Raw genomic sequence first — 9084 nt, forward strand, 5'->3', positions numbered from 1 at the left:
TTTGAGGATTCCAAATCAAGATACGACGCGGCAAATTTGAAAATACGCCGGCGTATCAGTAGATACGCCGGCGTATTTCAGCTGTGAATCTGGCCCTAAAGACTTAAATTTTCCTGCAATCAGAAGATGCCATGTGATGCTGTTACCCAGGAGCTGTTTCCCCCTAGTGTTCCAGCTTGGCTGCCCTGTGACTCTTTTGATTAGAGGTAGAGCAAGACATCTTGGGATATGTAGTCCATCTGGAATGGATTCACCCTCTGACGGCATTGTGTGAAACTACAATTACCAGCTGGCTGTTGAAGAAGAGCGGACCCCAGATTCCCTGCACCATCTGTGTGCAGGGAATCTGTTACCAAAGAGATGCAGCTGTTTGCGGCCTGCTTCTACTGATTTACCCAGCGGATATCTGGAAGGACACCTGCGGACAGTGCCTCTTCACTGTTTGGCAGTAGCCTGGAGGTTGTTCCTGTCCAATCTGCCCTGCAGAGATTTCATGTCGGTGTGAGCCGTGGAGCCATGCGGCAGAGACCAGAGGTCATACCCTGAGCCATACACTTGAGAGATCATCATCAGCCTTATCATCATCTTTATCGTCATCCTCATCTTCTGGTCCAGTGTGGTGAGCGGGCGAATTTAAGCCCAATTTAACAGACACTGGCCCGGATTCAAAGAGCAATTGTGCCTGCGTAACCATAGTTACGCAGCGCAATTGCTTACTTGCGCCGGCGTAACGAATGCTCCTGATTCAGGAACCTCGTTACGCCGACTGCAGCCTAAGATATGCGTGGCATAAGGCTCTTATGCCCGCATATCTTAGGCTGCATTCTTGCGATGGCCGTTAGGTGGCGTTCCCATTGTGCTCAGCGTATAGTATGCAAATTGCATACTAACGCGGATTAACAACGCTTCGCGAGCCCTGCGTACGCAGTTTACGTCGTTTTCACGTAAGGCTGCCCCTGCTATTAGCAGTGGCAGCCAATGTTACGTATACCCGTCGTTCCCGCGTCGCGAAATTTAAAATTTACGTAGTTTGCGTAAGTGAATCGTGAATGGCGCTGGATGCCATTCACGTTCACTTTGAAGCAAATGACGTCCTTGCGACGTCATTTACCGCAATGCACGTCGGGAAAGTTTCCCGACGGAGCATTCGCTCTACGCTCGGCGCGGGAACGCACCTAATTTAAATGATTCCCGCCCCCTACCGGATCATTTAAATTGCGCACGCTTACGCCGGGCATTTTGCCGGAGTGCACACGCAATTTACGGAGCTACTGCTCCGTGAATCGCGGGTAGCGCAGAAAATTTGCGGGGGTGCAGGGCAAAAACGGTGCCCTGCGCGTACGTAAAAAAAGCGCAGATGTTACTGAATCTACCCCACTGTGTATAGACATCATTGTTCCATACATTTTTATCATCTTTAATGCGAAGATTTGCTCCAGTATATCATAGTCACTGTACACAGACATCCACGCCATTCACTGTTTGCTGATGCTTGTAGTTCCACAAAGTTGAATATCTTTAAGTCAGTAATCACTGTGCATTCAATTGCTATTCTGTTTTCACAGGAGTGTTGTCTGCTTGTTGCACATCATTTATTGGATCAGCTACCTTTTGCCCTGGCAAGAAATATTCTTTGCATGCAACTAATCACTTGAAAGCTAGCTAAGGATTAACTGGATTTTCACACAGCAACATGGGACTACTCTTACTTCTCTCCCCACTTCTGGAAATGTTTGCTAAAACCATCAAAGTTGCATTTCACCAAGAACTCTCTTTAAAGAGCAGGTTGAATTGTGCTATAGTTACTGTTTGCTGGAGTTATATTTGTTTATCTGGTTCTTATGTGGAGGAGCAGTAGAGAAGGGTCTGACATTTAAAGTAGTCATTCCTCCTGTAGTCCATTCACATGGACATTATATGCACTTATCTGATTATAGGAAATACAGTGTGCACTGTCTAATATTTGAATTATAATGGTGATAGTTATGCAACAGAGGACCTAACCTTTCCCAACAACATCCAAAACTAGAAATAGCATTTTGGCTGAGTTTCTACTTTACCATCCAAGTGTTGTTTCCTTTAAAGGTCACCCCATCCTTGTTATGCTACGTGGGCTTACCCATGCTAACAAATATTATATATACAAATATATTGCGCTAAACTATTACAATGTAAAGTGATACAAATTGGTAAATAGTGATACTTAAGGCAGCCGACACACCAATGGACAAAAGGCAAAAAGTAAAAAGAAAAAATGCAGCGCCAAAATTAAAAGATCCACCAATAAAGGTAGTTCTAAAATGTGAGTGACTTCTGGGATGGATCTCACATCCACTCCCAGATCTAGATGCAAAAAGCACTGTGCCAAAAGGAAAAAATCAAATATAGCAAAGTTACCCATGCTGCCTTGCATGTCCTCCAAACCAATACCATACCTGCCTCCAGGCCCGGATTTACTTCCTTTGCCGCCCCAAGGCCGGTCCTTCAATGCCGCCCCGCCTGCGTAGTACAGGGAGGACATGCTGCCGAGAACCATCTCACCTCCTCTTCCCTCTATTTTCTCTCCTCTCACCATCCGTGACATGACAGGGGGGGGAACTCCCGAAATGAAAGTGAAAGGGTCCTCTCCTCTCAGCTGCAGTGCCGCCCCTGCACCCACTGCCGCCCCGAGGCCTGGCCTTGTTGGCCTTGTCTGGAATCCGGCCCTGCCTGCCTCCCTTTTCTTATAGCCAGACCGGTAGAACTGAGTCATTAGACAGGTCCCCCTCCCCATATAAAAGCACAGCAGAATATAGTGGATACCATTTTACAATGTATTGGCGCTGCTCAGTGTTCATTAGCTCACAGTGCTGTTCAGTGCTATTTTCTCAGTCATAGTCGCAGTGCATTGGAACTGCACTCAATCAGTGCTATAATGTAATCATCATTCATTACTGACAGTGAATTTTCTAGTTGCCTTTGCTCATTGCCAGCTGTCAGTAATCCTTGTAATTACCTTACTTTTTATTCCTGTACTGCGACTGAGAGCAAGATAGATAGTTATCCATATAGTTAGGCAGCGCTTATTGACTAGACCACAAAACTAAAATAATAAATACTATGGGCCAGATTCATGTAGAATTACGGCGGAGTAACGTATCCCATTTACGTTACACCGCCACAAGTTTTCGGCGTAAGTGCTTGATTCACAAAGCACTTGCCTGTAAACATCCGGCGGCGTAGCCTAAAGCCGTCAGGCGCAAGCCCGCCTAATTCAAATGGGGTGTGTACCATTTCAATTAGGCACGTTCCCGCGCCGAACGTTCTGCGCATGCTCTGTTAGGAAATTTCCCACCGTGCTTTGCGTGAAATTACGGCACCCTGACGTGTTTTTTGAGCGGTGACGTGCGTTACGTCCTTTCGTATTCTTGGACGTCTTACGCAAAAAAAAAAAAAATTAAATTCGACGCGGGAACGACGCCCATACTTTAACACGGGCTGTCTAATATTACACCACCTAAATAGAAAGTGCAACTTTACGACGGGAAAAACCGACTAGCGAGACGACGTAAGAGAATGCGACGAACACGCGTACCTTCGTGGATCGCCGTAAACAGCTAATTTGCATACCCGACGCGGAAAACTACGCAAACTCCACCCATCGGTCGCCGAAGTATTGCATCCTAAGATCCGAAGGCGTACGAAGCCGTACGCCTGTCGGATCTTAGCCAAATGCCGTCGTATCTTTGTTTGTGAATTACAAATAAAGATATGACGCGGCAAATTTGAAAGTACGCCGGAGTATCAGCATACTTTTTCTGTGAATCTGGCCCTACTGTATAGTGCTAACACAACCCAGTAACAGTGTATACATAAACAGCATATACTGTATACAGCAATCAATATAAATGTCAATCAATATAAATATCCAAAGTGTCCACATCCATATCCATGTGAATATCCAACATTTCAACTGTGATTCTCTTTTGTAATCACAGAGCTAAACTGGTGCCACTACATGTTACACAAATAGACGGGCTACAGAAATTAGGCAGATCCAGTGTGGGGGTACCTACTACCTAGTATGTTAATGGCATAATTAATTAGCTTACTGGAATATTACATGTACACATGTTAAATATTTTGAAACTGTTTCCTGCTGGTGTAAGATGTAACAAACTTTAGTAATACATATTCAAAATGAAATAGTATCGCACTTTTTATTATGCAAGTTTTTTCTTAAAGTGTATGTTAACCCTCACATATACCCAGTGAAGTGAACAGCCTCAGATGATACACAGAGATGAAAACAAATCTCCCCACATAAGTTGTACATGCATATCTGCTGTCTTCAGCTTTATATTTTCTTTAGAAAGTTCAGATCGTGTTAGGAGATTTTCTCTTTCTGTTCAGCACTGCAGTGAAGCCTGGAAATACAGCCAAGACAGCTGATTGGCAGAAAAGCACACACCCCCTCTCCTCATAGGTAGAGACTTCCGTTCGCTCTGTGCTAATCTATTTATAGCATCCTCCCCAACACAAAACTCAGGCTGCTTTTATCTCAGTTGATGGAGAACTTGTCAGAAGTTATCAGGCTGATAACAGAAGAACAGAGCAAGAGAAAGCTAAGGTACACAGGGCTTTGAAGAGAGATAAGAAAACACTGCAGATAAATGTGCCAAGCTCAAATTTCATGAATCGGGTTTATATCCACTTTAATATGCTGTTGTCAGCCAGTAACCATGTTGTGTGTTATATTTTTTAACACAAAAATATTCTATTCCTGATCAGTCATGCATAGTTCAGAGTCATAGTTAATCCTATAGTCTGCTACATACTAGGTTAATATTTGTCCCCATTTCCCAGGGACAGTTACAGTTTTGAGGCATCTGTCCCTGGAAAACAAGGCATTGTCCCAGCTGCCTGAAGAAGCAGCGTAATGTGTGAAATGCACTGAGGCACGCAGAATACATATGACTGGAAGCCTTTTCAGTTAGCATAGAATTATCTCTAGGTTTTACCTGTGACATTATTAGTTTATTTTGGGGTATTGGCCCTCACAGGTTATGTATGTAAAGAGAGGGATTGCCCTTGCTGTGCCATGAGCATTTTAGACTGTTATTGTTTTTAAATGATTATGAATTTGTGAATACAGTTTTAATAGATTTTAACATTGGTTTAAGTCTGTTCTGGTACCTAAAAAAAATCCTGTTTCTTTATGTTGCTGAAATTGGAGCCAGTGATGTTCAGTAGTTACTCAGCACGAAGTCTGAATCTCTAACTGCAGTCTGAAAGGCTGAGGGAAAACAAACAATGTATCTTCATAATTGATCCTGCTGTTACTGTGCTCACACAGGTCTCTCCCACTGTTGGGAGGACGTGGCTACATGTTTCAGGGGTGTGTCCCCCTTTCTCAGAGCATTTTTTTCATTCATAAAATATGTGAGTGGAACCATTATTGATTTTAATCCTTTGATCATTAAAGGTTTAACTGTGCAAGGCGTGTGCGTCCCTGCTTTTTTATTGTTTGTTTATTCTGGGTATAGTGGGGGTATTCTAGAGGTTGCAGGGTATTTAGAGGTATAATGGAGGTTTCAGGATCCAAGGTAGGTATTTTTAGAGGGTTCAGGGTGTATGTGGGGGATTCTGGAAGGGTAAATGGTGGGTTTTCTAGAGGGTTCAGGGTACATTGTGGGGATATTCTGGAGAATACATGGTGTATAATGGGAGTATTCTGGAGGATGCAGGGTGTATGAGGGGTGGTCACACTCAGGGTGACCACCCCCAGATTAAAGGGTAAATGGAGTGGGGGGGATTCTTGTGGATGCAGGGTTTATGGAGGGGTTTCTAGAGGGTGTCTTGAGGCGAGGAGGGTTTGTTTAAGGCATGTGGAAAAGTAATTTTGTAGGTGTGGCTACAAATGGGGGCATGGTTTTGTAGGTGTAGTTAAAAGTGGTCATGGTCAGTAGAGTGTCCATGGATTTCATAAACACACACAGTCCTGCAAACTTCTATTCTTTTTTTTTTCCCATTGTAGTCTATGTTCTGGGATTTTTTATATAGAACAATATGTGTGTGTGTGTGTGTTTCTGTGCGTGTGTGTGCTGTTTTCTGTCAATGATTCTGTAATATGTTGCAAGTCCCTTTATTGTTTGCTTTTATTCAGTGATAGACATTTTACGCAAACGCATGCTTCACCTACTTTGATTTTATTCTTTAACTGCGTGAGTCTAGCAGTCTGATGCATACTGCACAAATTCTAAAAAATTAATCGTTTCATGGGAATATTGATTTACATTGATGATAGATGATGATGTTAATGATAACAATAAAGATGATGATGATAGGTTAGGACTAGTTTTCTGCTTCCCATTTGTGTGGTGCATTCTAAGCAAACTGTAAAATCCAAAGAAGTAACCAACCTTAATATATTTTCTTGCTGTGTTAGTGACTGACATATATTGACTGTTTTAAACACAAAAGTAAAACAATTTTATTTCACATGCACATCTTCCAACTTCTAGGTCACAATGGCATACACATTTGGCAGAATTACCTATATAATCTTATGCATTGTGTAGACAATGATGAAAATGACTTGCAGTCTTTCTGAGCACTCTAAATCAGTGCCAGTCAGTACTGTGGTAAACATGTTGACACTTGTTTGTACTGTAGAAAGTTGGTATGCTCCCCTTTTGGCCAATAGGCAAGAGAGAACCACAAAGCCCTTAGCACTACCAAGGACTACAGAGACTTTGCGTATTAGAGTACCACAAGATTCAAAGTCAACCAAAACATTCTAGAAAACATCTAAAGTTAAGTACTGATAGATGTCTAAATTTTACAACAAAGTTTTGTAGCCTTTTAAGCATCATTATAGTACTGCCAATTTACTTTAAAGTGTGTGGCATACACTATACTTTTAGTAAGAACGCTACATCTATCTGCAGTTGTGTGGATCTGGGAAAGTCCTTGGAGATAGAATGATAATGAAAAATGAGAACTATTGAAAATAAATCAATATACATTTTGCTTCCCTTATAACTAGTATGGCCATGAGGTCCTCCCAGGGGAACAAATGCATGAAAGTCAATTTAAAATTACTGGTGGAACTGGATCTCCAAGTTACACAAAAAGATAATCATGCATTACAAGTATAGCCATTTATAGCCTTCTTTGTTGAAGACCATGACACAGAACCCTTATCCATGTTTATGAATAAAAAAACAACTAACTTTATGTGCGAATTTGTTGATGGCATATTATGTCAGACTAATTGATTTAAAAAAAAAAATAATATACCACAAATGTTTTGGACCCAGTTGGTGCTGTGGAAATATTCTATTTTAATATCAGCAGAGCATTTAATAGAGATTTACAAAATTATCTAATTAAAAAAGATGTACAAGCTAGGACTTAACCCCTGGGTGGTAACGTGACTGCACAGTTGGCTAAAGGATAGATTCCAGAGTAAATGGGGTTCATTCAGAACAAAGGCCAGTCAACCTGCCTGTAAGTTACATAAGTAAAGGTTGGGTGGGCAAGGTGTGTTTTTTTGTTGATTACATAAAGGTGTATAATTGGGTTGATATGCCTTGAAGCATCTGTAATAGGGGCGGCCTGTCTATTAAGGGGTTTAAGCACCTAAATAGCACCTAAATACAGCCAGAGGCTCTAATAGGCTCCTTCCGGCCAATCAGGAGACCCGTCACATGATTGGCTGAAAGGACAGGCAATCCTATTGGACGCCTAAAAGGAGGGAAGGAGACGCACAACGGAAGTGAGGAGTAGGAGAAGACACAGGAGCCGCTACCTGCTGCCCAATACCCGCTGCCTGCCACCGGGGGGGATGAGATGATGGTTGTTTGCCACGTGAACCGCAGTTTCTATTGCCAATTGTTCAATCGTCCAGAAATGCCAAATCATATTGCATGTTACAGACCAGTGGTGGCTGTTTTTTTTTGGGGCGGGGGGTGGCAAACAACCACCCCCTCTCCCACCCCAAAAAAATAATACACTTAAGGAAAAATAATCCTTTGATAGAGTACTATACTGAGGATACAGTGTTGGCCGGAAATACAAAAGAAAAAGATCTGGGGGTACGTATGTCACATGACTGCAAAATAAGCCAAAAATATGGCCAGGTAGGGAGAATTGAATATCATTTTAGAGTGTATCACTAACGGAGCCACCAGCAGGGGGAAGGTGATCCTATATAGATCATTATTTAGACCTTGTTAAGAAGATCCCATCTAGGAGATACCTCACTTACTATATTGAAGTATATTGGAACAAACATAGATATACAATTAGGCAAAAAAGTAAAAAGAAAATGGGACAGAATCAATGGGCTAATTGGTCTTTTTTTAAATTGTTATTATTATTATTTTTTTACGGATGTTTCTCTTCTATAGTTTGTTGTGAAGTATAACAAGACATTTTTAATTGATCAAATTAATGAATTGTTAATTTCTAACATAGATGATTAAGATAGCACTATGTCCTCAGTGACTTATGCTAAGCTGACACCTACTACCATCTCCTTTCTGATTGGGCTAATAGATAGATGCTGCACAGAAACACTCATGCTAAAAACATCATTTTTTCCCCCCCATAAAAAAGGTATTTACTCCTGCTGGTCAAAGAGATTTTCCATCTTATTAGAACAACTCTTTATGTGATAAGATCATTAAGGTTGTTTATTACTGTTTCTCTACACAAACTAGTTGTTGAAGGCAGAGATCAAATTGGTTGTATCACTTACTTTTATTAGGACCGAAATGGCCAACACACCAGGGAAATATTATTGTTATTGCTAATGTTAAAAGAATACTTAGCAGTCTGAAAAAAGTTTATTTTATGTAGCGCTCATTTTAAACCTTAAAAACTTTAAACTTTACCTTTCTACAATATTAAAGGAATGTAACAAACACATTCTTAAATGTAATATTTTTTTCATTGTACTCATTATGTATGGCAATAATCCTTCTTTAATTATCCATGTAATGTATGTTAGAGATTTTTAATTATAGTTAAAAACATTGCCCAGTAGCCAAAGAAGGGAAAAAAATATGTACATTACTAATTATGAAAATAGACAGTTTC

The sequence above is a fragment of the Rana temporaria genome, chromosome 2 (assembly GCF_905171775.1).
Source record: "Rana temporaria chromosome 2, aRanTem1.1, whole genome shotgun sequence".
In the NCBI taxonomy this organism is placed as follows: Eukaryota; Metazoa; Chordata; class Amphibia; order Anura; family Ranidae; genus Rana; species Rana temporaria.